General features: G+C 32.5%; 1 protein-coding gene across 7 annotated transcripts in view; it reads right to left on the bottom strand.

Annotated features, from left to right (window-relative positions):
• The window catches only part of PTBP2 (polypyrimidine tract binding protein 2), a 70,457-nt gene extending 56,095 nt beyond the window's left edge, over nucleotides 1-14,362 (bottom strand). For 4 of the 7 annotated variants that reach the window (XM_006919546.3, XM_006919547.3, XM_015595476.2 and 1 more), the window contains exon 1: nucleotides 13,281-14,359. The gene's annotated coding sequence lies outside the window, so the exon portion shown is untranslated. Of the gene's footprint in view, nucleotides 1-13,280 lie in introns of all 7 variants that reach the window. The other 3 variants (XM_025052200.1, XM_025052201.1, XM_025052202.1) reach the window with 2 other exon arrangements.
• Nucleotides 14,363-14,393: the final 31 nt, after the last annotated feature.

The raw sequence follows: 14,393 nt of genomic DNA, 5'->3' as shown, positions 1-14,393 counted from the left end.
CTCATAAAACTCGGAAAAAAATAAACAATGCAGCTTTAAAATCAAGTGGACAGAGAAAGTGAATAGACATTTTTACAAAGATGACATACAGATGGCCAACAGGTATAAGAAAAAGCGCTCAACATCACTAATTGTCAAAGAAATGCCAATAAAAAAAAGCACAATAAGAGATCATTTCACACGAATAGCTATTAACAAAAACAGAAGAAACAGTAAGTGTTGATGAGAAATCTGAAAGTAAAACATAATTTTCTAGAAAAGTACTGAATAACTGAATAAACCAATAACTTTGGAAGAAATAAAACTATTTGTCAAATAAGTATCCCTCTTTTACACCCTACATATATATATATAAGGGAAAAATGATGGGAAGCACATACAATGCTGCTTAGCTTTGGTAAAATTCCTGGTGATTTAACTTATTTCCCTTTTTGCATAAAGCACTTAATTCTCTGCATTAAGCCTGTCTTTTATAATTAGAGATTAAATCAAGGGAAAAAAGAGAAAATTCTTCAAAGAAATATAGTTCTCTGCCTTTGAGCTCAAGCACTGCCATATATTACTTTATTGATAAAGCAAATGCAATGCTCCCTCAATTAACTTAGAAATTTAGTGTAATTATAATCAAAACTCAAAAAATCTTCAAGGAAATTACCCAACTGATCTTAACAGACATACGGTATACAGTAAACGCCAAGACAATTCTGAAGAACAAAGTTGTGAAATTCCAAGACTTACTGTGATGCTACACTAAATTAAGACACTGTGGTATTCATACAGAAATAGACTAACAATGAAACAGAACAGATAACCCAGAAACAGTTCCATGCACATATGGAAACCTGACAGCTGACACTGCAGATCAGTAGAAAAAAAAATTAACTATTCAACTGAGTTGCATAAGGGAAAAATTATTAAAACTTTACCATACACCACACAAAAATTCAGTTCCGAGTAGACTGAGGCCTTAAATGTAAAAATCAAAACTTTTAATTTCAAAATAAAATCTACAAATAATATATAACTTTCAGTTAAATATTTTTTAAAACTAAAACATAAATGTGATGTTAAAACTTCCAACTGCTATTCCTCAATGTAAAAAAGCCACAGTCAGAAAGGAGTTATCTGTAGCATGTATAATTAACAAAACTTTTAACATAAAAACTCCTAGGAATCAACAAGAAAAAGACAAAAACTACATTAAAAAGAAAAATGGATAGACGATATGAATGGGCATTTAAAAGAAAAAAAACATGAATGGTCAATTAAGAAAATATAACATTAATACTCGGAATTCAAATTAAAACGAGATACCATTCACATATACAACATTAAAAAGTTCAACAGTGTCAATTACCAGAGAGGATATGTAGAAACAGGAATTCTCATATACTGCTAACGGAGTATAAATTGGCAAAGCCACTTAGGGAAGCAACATGTCAATATCCATTCAACATGAAACAGACAACCTATAATCCAGCAATTCTACTTCTAGAGAAACTCAAACTTTGACATAATGAAATATGCAAAATGCTCATGGCAATTTGTAACAGGAAAAAATAACCTTGTAGTTGTCAACAGGGTAATGGTATATTCATATAATCATATACTATATGGCAATGAAAATGAATGAATTTGAACTATATATAAACATAGGTTAAGAAACAATCACTGAACATAAAAGCAAATTACAGAAGACATACAGCATGAAAGCATATATATATCATTTAAACAAGTAAAACAAAACCATATATGCTTAAGATAAAAAATATAAATACATATAACGAAAGTATAGATAATTCCACAGAAGTAAGGGTGAGGTATATGCAGGGTGTTTATGTCCCCCTAAAATTCATAAGTTGAAGCCCTAATCCCCAATGTGATGTTATTTGGACATGGGGCCTCTGGAAGGTAATTAGGGTTAGATGAAGTCCAACTTCCTATCACCAAAAATTCTACTTTTAAAGGCTCAAAGGAATCCTCCACAGCTCCTAATGCCATTAAATTGAACTGACTGTGTCCTACTCTTATTTTTTTCCGACTTCTTTTGGATTATACATCTTTAATTTCAATCACCCCATCCCCAATTATTTTAAAAGTTAGACATCCTATCCCTACTTTTACTGTGCTCACTCTTTTATTTTAAAATATAAAAATCTGATTCACTTTAGATTTGAAATTCCTACCCTCCAGAAAGGCATGGTTCAAAAGAAATGTAATGTGAGCAACACATGTAACCTTGTTTTTCAGTAGCCATATTTTAAAAAGTTAAAAGAAAAAGGTTCTACAAATATATTTTATTTAACTCAATGTTATCATTTAAATGTATAAATATAAAAATTACATTTTTAATACTATATCGTAAGAATATGTGTATACTTTACAATTAAGAGCAGATCAATTTAGACTAGCCACATGTGAAGTGTTCAACAACCACACAGACTAATGGCTACCATAACTGACAACACAGCTCAAAACAATACTTAGAACTCTAGTTACTCTGCCATTCTTACATGTTGCTATAATTTAGTATGTTTAGTTCTATTTTTTAAACTCCCTATCAATCACTGCTTATATTTATTTTCTTATACATTCAATATTTAAAATCTATCTACAGGCTTACCAATTTCTTGGTTAACCTTACTTCTACCTCAGACATCCTTTCTGGAGTCACTGGCCTTCTTACTAACGTACAACCTCTAGACATTCCTATAGGGGGGTCTGTTGATAATTTTTTTTAATTGCCTTTGGGGGCGGGATTATTTCTAAAACAAACAAAAAAAGTCATTATTTTGCTCTTCTTAGGGATAAGTTAGCCAACTATGAGATGACAGGTGGACAATTACTTTCATTCAATGCTCTGAAGATACTATTCCACTATCTTTTGGATGCCCGTGTTGCTGAAGAAGCGTTTTGTGTCTTTCCAGTTCTTACTCCTTCTTAGGGAATCTGATTTTCTCCGGCTGCTTTAAAGATCTTCTCTGTGTCTTTAGTGTTCTGCTCTTTCACTAAGACTTATCTAGGTTTTCTTTTGAATCTTAAATCTAAGAATTCATGTAGTTCAGCCATTTTAGAAAAATGTTCAGTCTTTTGCTTTTCAAATTTTGCTTCTCTATAATCTTTAATTTCTCTTTCTGGAACTGTAATTAGGAATTTGTAGAATTTAACTTCCTTTACTCCATCTCTTTTAACCTATTTTCATCTTATTTTTGCTCTGTGCTAAATTCTGAGTAATTTTTATTTTTTAGTTCACTAATTTTCTTTTTAGTGCCATCTGACCAACTATTTTTAACCTGGCCTCCATGCTCTCTTAAAAATTTATTTACTGATTTCCATTAAAGTGCTCCTTCCAAATCAGATTTACAAACTGAAGAACTACAATAACCACCATTATCATCATTTGATAATGAGCACCTATGTGCCATTCTGTGCTATCTTTCATAGGTTATTCTAACTAATCTTCAAAAAAACTTTTGAAGTAAGTCTTACTAATTACTAAGCCCATTTTAAAAACTGTGAAACTGAAACTCAGAGGTTATCTTATTCAATGTTACAGGGGCCAACCCTAGTCTGTTAATTCTAAATCACATGCTCTAAAGTTGACAAAACCTCCACTGAAAATACATTCTTGTCCACTACCAATAATTCCAATTTATGTTAAATTTTAATATTGTATTTCTATTATGTGCACTTTAAGATATATTTCTTTGTAGATATCTTTTAAGAATACTGAGGGACAGATGTTTACCAAGGGACTATGACAAGCACAGACAAGGCAAAGAAAAAGCTATTACACAAAATATTCTTGGGAGTAACACCACAGACATGCAAAAAAAAAAACAATCAGACATCTTAAGTCTTCTACTGGAAAAACGTATCATCACTTATAAAATATTACCAAAATAGACAAAAAGAGAATCTGAAAGTCTCCAGGATCCAACTACCAATTGACAGTTATATGAAGAACGTATTAAAATATATCAGAATACAATCAGTAGATGCAGACTGTGGGGGCGACTCTGTAAAACCAACAGCCAGTTTTCTTCAGAAATAAAATGGAATTAAAAAACCCAGACGGGGATGAAAAAACTCGTATACTACAAGAAATTAAGAGGCACATCGATCTAGCATTGAACATGTTGATCTTTTTCTACCCTGATCCTGCCCCACTTAAAAATAAAAAACCTTATAAAAATACTATGACTTTTATGAGACGATTAAAAATTTTAACACTGCGCTTGATAACGTTCAATAATTGATGTTGTTTTGGTGTCCTAACAGCATTGTGATTTTATTTCTTGAAAGAAAGACAGACAGAGAGAGACAGAGACCTTATCTGTTAAAGAGACCCACTAAAACATTTACGAATAAAACAATATATCTGGAATTTATCTTGAAATACAGGAGAAAAGTGGAGTGTGGAGATTATAAATTGTAGCAATGACTTACTGGTTAATGACTGTTGAGAATGAGTAACAAATAATGGTTTATGATATCATTATCTTTTTTCTAAGTTCAAAATTCACCACAGTAGTTATTTAAAAAAAAAAAAAAAATCACTGCTCAAAAACACATACCTGTCATGACTCTTTGTGATACTTTATTACTTTTGGAGTAAAAATATTACCTCACCACTTTAGCCCCTAAAGCAGTACATCTAAAACTAAATTAAGAAAGCTATTACAATTTATCAACACATACAAACCATATAAGAGATTAAAATAGTTAACAATTATAGAGGCTTATATTGCTCCACGTAATACCAAAGTTCATCTTTTTGGAGCTCAGTTTCCACATTCTAAAGACAGCAAGAAAATGAGCTACTTTTATGTATGGAAATGTACAGGTATACAGAATAGTGCCTACCCACAGGAAGTACAAATTCCACAACCTGCACTTGAGGCCTTCTACAACACACCTGCCACCCTATCTTTCTTCTCACATCCATATACAAACCCTATCTTATAAATGATGAAGTATTCAGCACACTGCTCAATTGCTGTGAATTTGTGCTAGCCAACAGAAACAATTTTGACCACATCATTCTCTCATCGTCTACAGGCAGACCTCAAAGATGTTGCAGGTCAGGTTCCGGACCACCGCAATACTGAGTTATAATCTTTGTAACATCTACGGGGTGCAATAAAGTGGAGCATAATAAAATAATGTATGTCTGTGCTGCTCGCCTGCTCTCCCAACCTATTTACAAAGCACAGATTACAACCAACTACTTTCATGAAATCTATTCTGATCCTACCAACCAAAACTACTCTCTCCTACTGTAACCATACAGCACTTGCTTGCGTGTAATTATCTCTTCAACTAGATGAGGTCCTAGAAGACATAGCTCTCTTGGATCTCCAGCACAAAAGTTTTGTAATAAATAAAATAAAAATAAATATAGCACTGTGGTATTTATCTTTTTATTGATAAATAGCTCATGAAATTATAAACACATTGAAGCCAAAGACCCTTCAAGAGTCACTAAATATTTACTGAGTATGTACTATTTATCTTGTACTACTGGTACCAGAGGAACAATAAAATAAAGGCTGTGTCCTCAAGGAGCATCTACTGTCTCAGTGTTTTGAATCACCAGTTTCTAACAAAGTACTGACATTTAGGAGACACTATAAAGGTCTGTAATCATGCAAATCTTCATTTCTTTAAAATGACTTTTTCCTTCTCTTTCTCCTTGATTCAAACTGGACTTGTACTCACTTGCTTCTTTTTTTTTCCTTATCCTTCCACCTTCGCCCATACTGCATGTCCACTCCCTTAATTATTAAGCCCTTAGGACATCAGATTCTGGTCAGCAACAAACTTAGGAACAAAGCCTCAGGTCTGTTGACCACGAAAACAGTTTTTGTCAAACTAAAGATAACATCTTGACCTCAACTGAGTTTCATCTTTAAACTCCTATAGGTGGAATGACCCTACTGGTCACAATCTCTTCAAATCAGACAGAACGACGCCACAAACGATGAAGAACTGATGCAATGATCAACTGCCTCCCACCCTAACACCGATCAATCAATCAGTAGAGCCCAGGATCCCAACTCCCTTAGCTACCATGATATTCCCTAGAGGCCATCAAGGAGCTACATCTTTGAGTGTTAGCTCACCTGGTTCCATTTCCTTAAATAAACCTTTCTTTTCTGCAAACCCCTATTCATACCTCATTTGGCTTTGATGTGCACAAATAAATTCCCTTTAGTTTGGTAACAATTTGAAATCCTAATACAAATACTATAGCAAGCATTATGTAGCGTTTTAAGAAAAATCAAAATCTAAAATCCCAACAGTTCTTAATAACATATATTATAAACAACCAGTTATGTTCAACTATTACAAAGTTAGGTTTAGTATTATTTCATTGTAATTACATAAAAAAAGGCAATGATGGCGACTTCAATATCCATATCACAACTTAAATTATGCATTCAGCAATTTATAACCAGTGCTTTTACAATACTAATGAAATCCAACTTGAAAAAAGCTAACAACTTATTTTAACAAATAGGTCCTTTTTTAACTGTCCAGTTATAAAGGCTTCTTTAGTTAACTTACTAAAAAAAAAAAAGAAACTGCTACAAATTTCACCATTTTTAAAATTTGCATTCCAGAAGTCAACATTTTACCATATTGAGTATCATCTTGTACTATTCTGCAATCATTTCATGCATTTGTCTTCCCAAACAAAAGGTTCATTATTTCGCAAGGATTTCACACTGGCAAAATGATTAAGAGTACAGATGAAATCCTAAAGTTAATTATAAATTACAAAGGATGTAAAAAAAAAATTTTTTAAAAATTCATCAAATTTCCATTCATTTTGTAGTGTCACTGAGATAAACAAAAAGGAGTAAAATCAATGAGATCTGAATACAGCAAATTTTATAAGAGCATTAAAAATGAGATCTCAACATATCCTAAAGCTATAAAATTTGGGTATTCTATATGTAGTATAAATTAGTTAACATTAACTGAGGACCTAGTTTGAAGAAAACTTTTTATGCATAATCGCACTTACTTTTCAAGTATCGGACAAATAAAATTAAATTATAGCACTGAATTCAAGTATACCTATACGCCCAAAACTACACACACACACACACACAAAATCAAAAAATAATAAACTGGAAGGAAAAAAGAACTACAATGCATTTGAATCAATTTTCTTTTTATATAGAGTTGTAGTAAATGATATAAACGATCATTAAAATAGGTCACATATATACAGAGGCAGTTGAAAAGAAAAGAAATATAATCAAAAATTTTATATCTCTCCCATTTCAAAATATAAATTATAAAACACTTTAAGCCTAAAATTAGCTGATGTTCTAAATTTTTATAAAACCCAGAAGTGGTTAGGGCGTGGAGAAATAGACACCCCCATACACAGTTGTGGAAAACAAATTAGTAAAGTATCCTTTAGCATTGTTTTTCATAAACTGTAAATTTCATTTTTACTTCTATTTTATATATTTCCATACTTTTTAAGAGTAATAATCAGACCAAAATGTCCATCAGTGCAGTAACTAAACTGTAGTGTATCCATACAAAAAAGAATGAGGTAAATCCATAACTGCAGAGACCATGTTATGTAATTAAAAAAAACCGCTGACTTCTACTACCAATCAAGATGGTGTTACACGGGGCCAGACTACCCTACTAAAATAAAAATAATAATAATAAAAAATTCACAAATATATAGAATGGTTTTCAAGACTGCTGGACATTAGACAATGATGGACAATGAACCCTAAGCATCAGAAAACAAACAAGTTGAGTCCATGATTGCCCCAGCTTACTCTCTTGAGACAAAGTCCAGGCCATGAAACAGCTCAGATGGAGAAACCAGGCCAAACTTCAAAACTTTCTGGTTAAGAAAGAGTCAAGAGTCCAAAGAGACCAAAGCAACTAAAGTTTGTATGGCAGAGTACCAGAGAAGAACGGCACAGAGAGAACTGCAGAATCTGCAGAGACTCCTCCGAGTATTCAATGCACATACATAACTATGAAATGGGTAATGTAGAAAATATTTTTAAAAGATAACTGGTTGTTTAAACAAACAAAAAGAATGGAGAATTTATAACAAATGCAGGAGTAAAATGTATAACAATAGCACAAAGGCCAAGAGGGGAGAAGTATTCTAGTATTCACATAATACATGTAAAGAGGCATAAATACTCCTCAGGGAAAACTGTGGTTAAGATGTATGCTATAAATCCTAAAACAGTCAGTAACATAAGAAAACAAAGTTATAAGCTAATAAGCTAACAAGAGATAAAATGGAATAAAAAAATAATTTAAAAAAGCAGAAAACAAAAAAGGGAACAAAGAACACAAGGGACAAATAGAAAACGAAAAGCAAAGAGGTAGTTTTAAAGCTAACCATACTGGTAATAACATTAAATGGGTACAGTCTTAACAACTAAAAGAGGGTATAAGATTGGATTTAAAATTCAAGACCCAACTTGATGCTATCTACAAGAAACATACTTTAAGGACACAAAAAGGCTGAAAACAAGAGAATGGAAAAAGATATACCATGTGAACTCTATTCAAAAGAAAGATGAGATGGCTATATTAATATCAGAAAAAGTAGATTTTAAAGCAAAGAATATTGCCGAGGATAAAACTGGTCATAATAATAATAGGGCCAATGTATCAAGAGGACGCAGTAATCCTAAGTATAAAACCTGGGGGGAAAAAAGCAAAAACTGGTACAACTCCAAAGAAAAACGGACAAATGTATAGCATAAGTGGAGATTTCAATATCCTGTTTTCAATAAATGATAGGACAGGAAATCAGAAAGGTTAGATTACTTGAACAGTATCAGTAAACATGATCTAATTGGCATTTATAGAATATACCACTCAACAACAGCAGAATACACATCCCTATCAAGTGCAATTAAAATTAACAGAATATCAATTTGTACTATAAAACAAGTCTCAAATTTACAAAGGTTCAAGTCTTAAAATATGTTCTCTAGTCATAATGGAATTAGAAATAAAAGAAATATATATGGGAAACTCCAAGTATTTGGAAATTAAATAACGTACTTCTTAATAACTCATAGGTCAAAAAAATAAAAATTAGAATGTATTTTGAACTAAATAAAGTATGTCAAAATTTGAGGGATGCCATAAAAGTAGTACTTAAACGGAAGTATACAGCAATAAACTTCTATATTAGAAAAAGTATCAAGTCAATAACATCGGCTTCCATGTTAGCTAAGTATAAAAAAAGCAAACTGAATACAAAGCAGTAGAAAAAAAGAGAAATCAATAAAAAAAAAAAAAACAGAGAAAACGCAAAACCAAACGCTGATTTTTGGATTATTTATATTACTAAAATCAATAAACCTCTAGCCAATCTGATGAGGGGAAAAAAGAGAAAAGACACAAATTATCAGTATCAGGAATGAGAGAGTTGACATCATTATAGATTTTATATATATCAAAAGTTTAAAAAGATAATATTATGAACTCTATGCAAATAGGTTCAGCAACTTTGATAAAACAGACTAATTCTATAGAAAACACAAATTCACTTAAAAAGAAACAGATAACCTGAATAGTCCTATGTCTATTAAATAAATTGAACATGTAGTTTAAAACCTCTTCACAAAAACAAACACCAGGCCCACACAGCTACACAGGTGAATTATACCAAACATTTAAGAAAGAATTCATATCATTTAGGGTGCTCATCCTAACATCAGGAACAAAGTAAGGATGCTTGTTCTCATCACTTATATTCAACATTGTACTAGATGTCATAGGCAATAAAAATGGCATACAGACACAAAAGGAAAAAGTCTGTGAAGAAAATTTGATGGCATCTACAAAAAAGCTATTAAATCTAACAAGTGAGTTTGGCAAACGTGTAATGCAAGAGCAATATGCAAAAATAATCTATATTTCTATATACCAGTAACAATTGGAAATTGAATTTTTAAAATATCTACAACAGCAACAGGAAACACTATATAGGGATGAATCTGACAAAAATATACAAAGTCTGTACACTGAAAACTCAAAACAATGCTGAAAGAAATTAGAGATCTAAGTAAATATGTATTAACGGGTGAGAAACTCAACACTTGTCAATTTTCCCCAAGTTGCTCTATAGAGTCATTAATTCCAATAAAATCCCATCAGGTTTTGTAGACACTAACTCATATGAAAATGTAAAGGACCCAGAAGAGCCAAAACAACTTTGAAAAAGAACAAAGCTCTACTTGAATTCAAGACTTAACATAGAGCTACAGTAATTAAGACAATATGTTTTTGGCTTCTAGGTAGACAAAAAAAGAGTCGGTGGAAAAAAATACAGTACAGAAATAGAATCAAACAGACATACATAATTGATTTTTGACAAAAGGTGCTAAGCCAATTCAAGGAAGAACGGATAGTCTTTTCAACATACGGTACTTTTAGGAAAAGTAGATGTCCATACCCAACACCGAAAAATGTTGATTCAGACTTTGTACCATATTTTAAAAATTTACTCAAAAAGAGTTCAATGTAATGCCAAAAACTAAAAAATTTCTGTTGGAAAACAAAAGAGAAAATCAGGTTAGGCAAGGATGGCTTAGATATGACACCAAAAGGGTGATCCATACAAGAAAATCATTAGTAAGCTTAAGTTTATCAGATTTTAAAACTGCTGCTCTTCAAAAAGCACTGTTAAGAGAATGAAAACACAAGTGCCAGAAAATATTCTAAGGACCTGTAACCAGACTCAGTAATAAAGAACCCAATTTAAAAAGTAGGCAAAGAGATTTAAACCCTTTGGTGTGGAAATCTCATGCTCTGTGGGTGGCTATGTAAAATGGTACAACCACTTTGGAAAACAGTTTGCAGTTTCTTAAAAAGCTAACGATAGATATGCCTACCATATGTTCCAGGCATTCCAATCATAGGTATTTCCCCATGAGAAATGAAAACATTTGTTCAGACAAAGATTTGTACAAGAATGCTCACAGCAGCTTTATTTATAATAACCCCAAATTGGAAACATCCCAAATATCCATCGAGAGTTGAATGAACAAAGTGTATATACCTATACAATATACTAAGCAATAAAAAGGAATGGACTATTGATATATAACATGGGTGACTCTCAAAATAATTATGCTGAGTAGAATAAGCCAGACCCAAAATGGACATATGCTGTACTATTCTATTTATTTAAAATTCTAAAAAATGCAAACTAATCTATAGTGATAGAAAGCAGATCAGTGGTTGCTTGGGGAAAGATGGGAGGGATTACATAAGGTCAAAATTATAATTTTGGGGTTGACAGACGTTCATTATCTTGATTGTGGTAATGGTTTCATAGGTGTATACGTATGTCAAAACAGGGTATACTTTAAATATAGTTGATAGTAAATATCTCAAAAAAAGCTTTTTTTTTTTTTTTAAAGGCAAGGCAAGATACAGGCCAGCACACATAGCATTAATCTATTTGCATAAACAAACAAGGATGTCCATACCTGGGGTAAACATAAACATTTCAGAAAAAAATGCACCAGAAATATTTTAACGTAATACCTACATGTGAGAAACAGAACTGGGAATCAGTGAGAAATACTTTGCACTCTGAACTTTTTAAAACCATATATATTACTTTTATTTTTAAAAAATTAGGAAAGCTTAATTATTTGTACATAGGTCTGACGCCAAAGCAAAAATTCTTAACCACTATTCCAGAAAATTATATAAAACATAACTTTAGTTATTCAAACTTTTGTATTACACGATGGGCAAAAAATGGTAAGCAATTATTTTTATATCATTTTCTAATATTTTCTCCTCAAACTACTAATACAGAAAACTGGTATAACCAATAAACCATATCTGGACATCCTACACCGTGTCTCTTTTCTCTCTGCCTTCTCATTCTGGGTCTTCTCTAGTTCATTCTATCAAATTACTTATCTGTCTAGTAATAGACATCTCAGACTTGTATCATTTATTCTTTTACAAAATTCACTTTCAGAGAATATGTTTGGATGGTAACAACAATATCTATATCTTGCACTTTTGAGCAATTCCCCATTTCAAATCCTACATCTATCTCACCTTAGAAAATAATACTGCCAAATAATGCCCCCTGCCAAAAGCTCATTCTTTCACCACCAATCTACATAATATGAACTTAACAAATATGTCTATTAAAGCACAAAGTATCTGGACCACCATAAGGCAGAGGACAGAAAATAACCAAGGAAACACAAAATACCACCAAAAGTATTTTAAAGACTATCACATTGTTACGAATGAAATTTTAAAGTTCTAAAAAATATCCTGGTCAGCATCACCTCTCAAGATTCACACTTGGAGGAAGAATGTCACTGCATCCAACAAGTATTTGAGTAGAGGTAAGTCCTCACTTAACTTCACTGATAGGTTCTGCAACTTTAAGCAACACATGTATAACACAAGCAATTTTGCCACAGACTAATTAATATAAACCAGCGTTAAGTTCTTACTGCATTTCAACATTATAACTAAACAAGATTATTCAAGGAATAGGCTGGGAAGATGTGCCAAGCTTGGAAAATATATAAGACAAGAACCATGCCCTAAAAGGGTAGAGAGGCTTACAAACACGAAATTGTAATGCACCTTGATGTTAAAATATGAATTCAAGGAAACAAAAGGCCTACTCATTAGAACTAAGTTATAAAGAATGAATAGTTTTCCTGGCCAAAAAGTGATTGAGGAAAAATTCCAAATAATCTCTACCATCAAGCCTATCTTCCTTTAATAAAAAGACAAACCAGCTCTTAACTTCTGACTCAAATTTGAAACTAACTGTCTAATAAACAAGTTTATTTTCAAGGATCAGGGTAACAAATGTGGCTACTAGCAAAACTATCTTAGTCTTCATAAAAAAAGTAAAAAGCCTTAGATTAATAAAATTATGATTTACATCAAATTACTTATCTACCCATTAAAAACCATAATTTCCCTCAGAAAACTGGGGTATCATTTTATATTCACAAAAAGCCATGTTTGAGAGCATTTTTAATTCCTTGAACACCGTTCACACCTCCTTTAACATGTTATTGTCTCTCTTTCTAGAAAATCGTATGGTTGTTGTCTATTTAGGTTATAAACTATGTAATTCAACTTTAAAAATGAAATACTTCACACTTGGGTTTTGTTAGCTGTATTAGTTTTCAAAAGCTAAGTGAAAAGTTTCATTAATGATAATAGATTCAGCAATCCAGTTTCCATTAGTTTCAATCTTCTCCTACCTTCACACCAACAGCAACCTCAGTGACAATTCTGTAAAGAAAAAAAAAAATAGTTTCAACCTCTTGTTATTCTTCTAATGGTCACTGAAACTTTTTAGGGTAGTTCATCATTCATTAAATCTTCCACTCACGATGCAGATGAAAAACAAATACACAGATAGTTGGTGGCACTTCTTTGTACTATATCAACTTGGTTTTCTAGACTTTCAAAGGGGAAACAAAATTCACTACACTTATTTCTTTTTATACTTTAAATAAAGAACAAACTCAAACATTATAATGTGATTTCTACAAAGCTAGTACACTTAGCTTATTAAAACTTAAATCGACTCTTTAGTAATCTTGAAAGAATCAGGAGACATGAACTTCAAGTGTTGCCATCAATATTTCCATACTGATATGGGGGAATAATGAACTTTATTTATGTTTAATCGGGAAATAATCTCTAGATAACCTCTGGGATAATTTTTAAAGTTTTTTTAACTTAACTTTTATATGATCTTCATTTACTATCTTTAAAAAACATCAAACTCCAGACGTTTAATCAAAATAAATTCCTATTTTACTTCTGACTCTTCAAATACTGTTACTGATTCTAGTAAGTACTTTTTAACTGACACAGTTTTCACATTCCCCCACAAACGGGCTGATTACAGCCAGATTCTGGCCCTAAACGGTGCCTCCGTTCTGACAGAGTTCAATTATATTAAGAGCCTTCAGATGTGGTGCGTTAAGCTCCTGGGAGAGCCTGGTCCACATCATTGCCTCACTTCACTCAGCATCACTCTCTCCACTCGGCCGCTCAAAGATGCAGCACGGCTCTTGCTTTTTGTAGCTGTTTTTTGTTTCTCCAGAAACTGGTTAAAGTAGCTAAAAAAGACGGCCCTGTGTTGACTATCTGCTCGTTTCCACCATGGCTGTTGGCCTTTGCCCATGTGACTTATGCCGACCACAAACACTTGGTGTTTTAGATGATTTAATTTCTGGGCCCTTGTGCCAAGCCTTGAATGTTCTCAGGCCCCACAAAAAGGCATTTTTCCGGCCTCCCGCCCCCACTACCAGACTCCAGTGAAAACAAAGGAGTGTGACATCCGCCCTCCCCCTTCCTCTGCC

The sequence above is a fragment of the Pteropus alecto genome, unplaced genomic scaffold (assembly GCF_000325575.1).
Source record: "Pteropus alecto unplaced genomic scaffold, ASM32557v1 scaffold106, whole genome shotgun sequence".
Taxonomy (NCBI): Eukaryota; Metazoa; Chordata; class Mammalia; order Chiroptera; family Pteropodidae; genus Pteropus; species Pteropus alecto.
The sequence above is the reverse complement of the archived record's forward strand: the minus strand, read 5'-3'. Positions and strand labels throughout refer to the sequence as shown.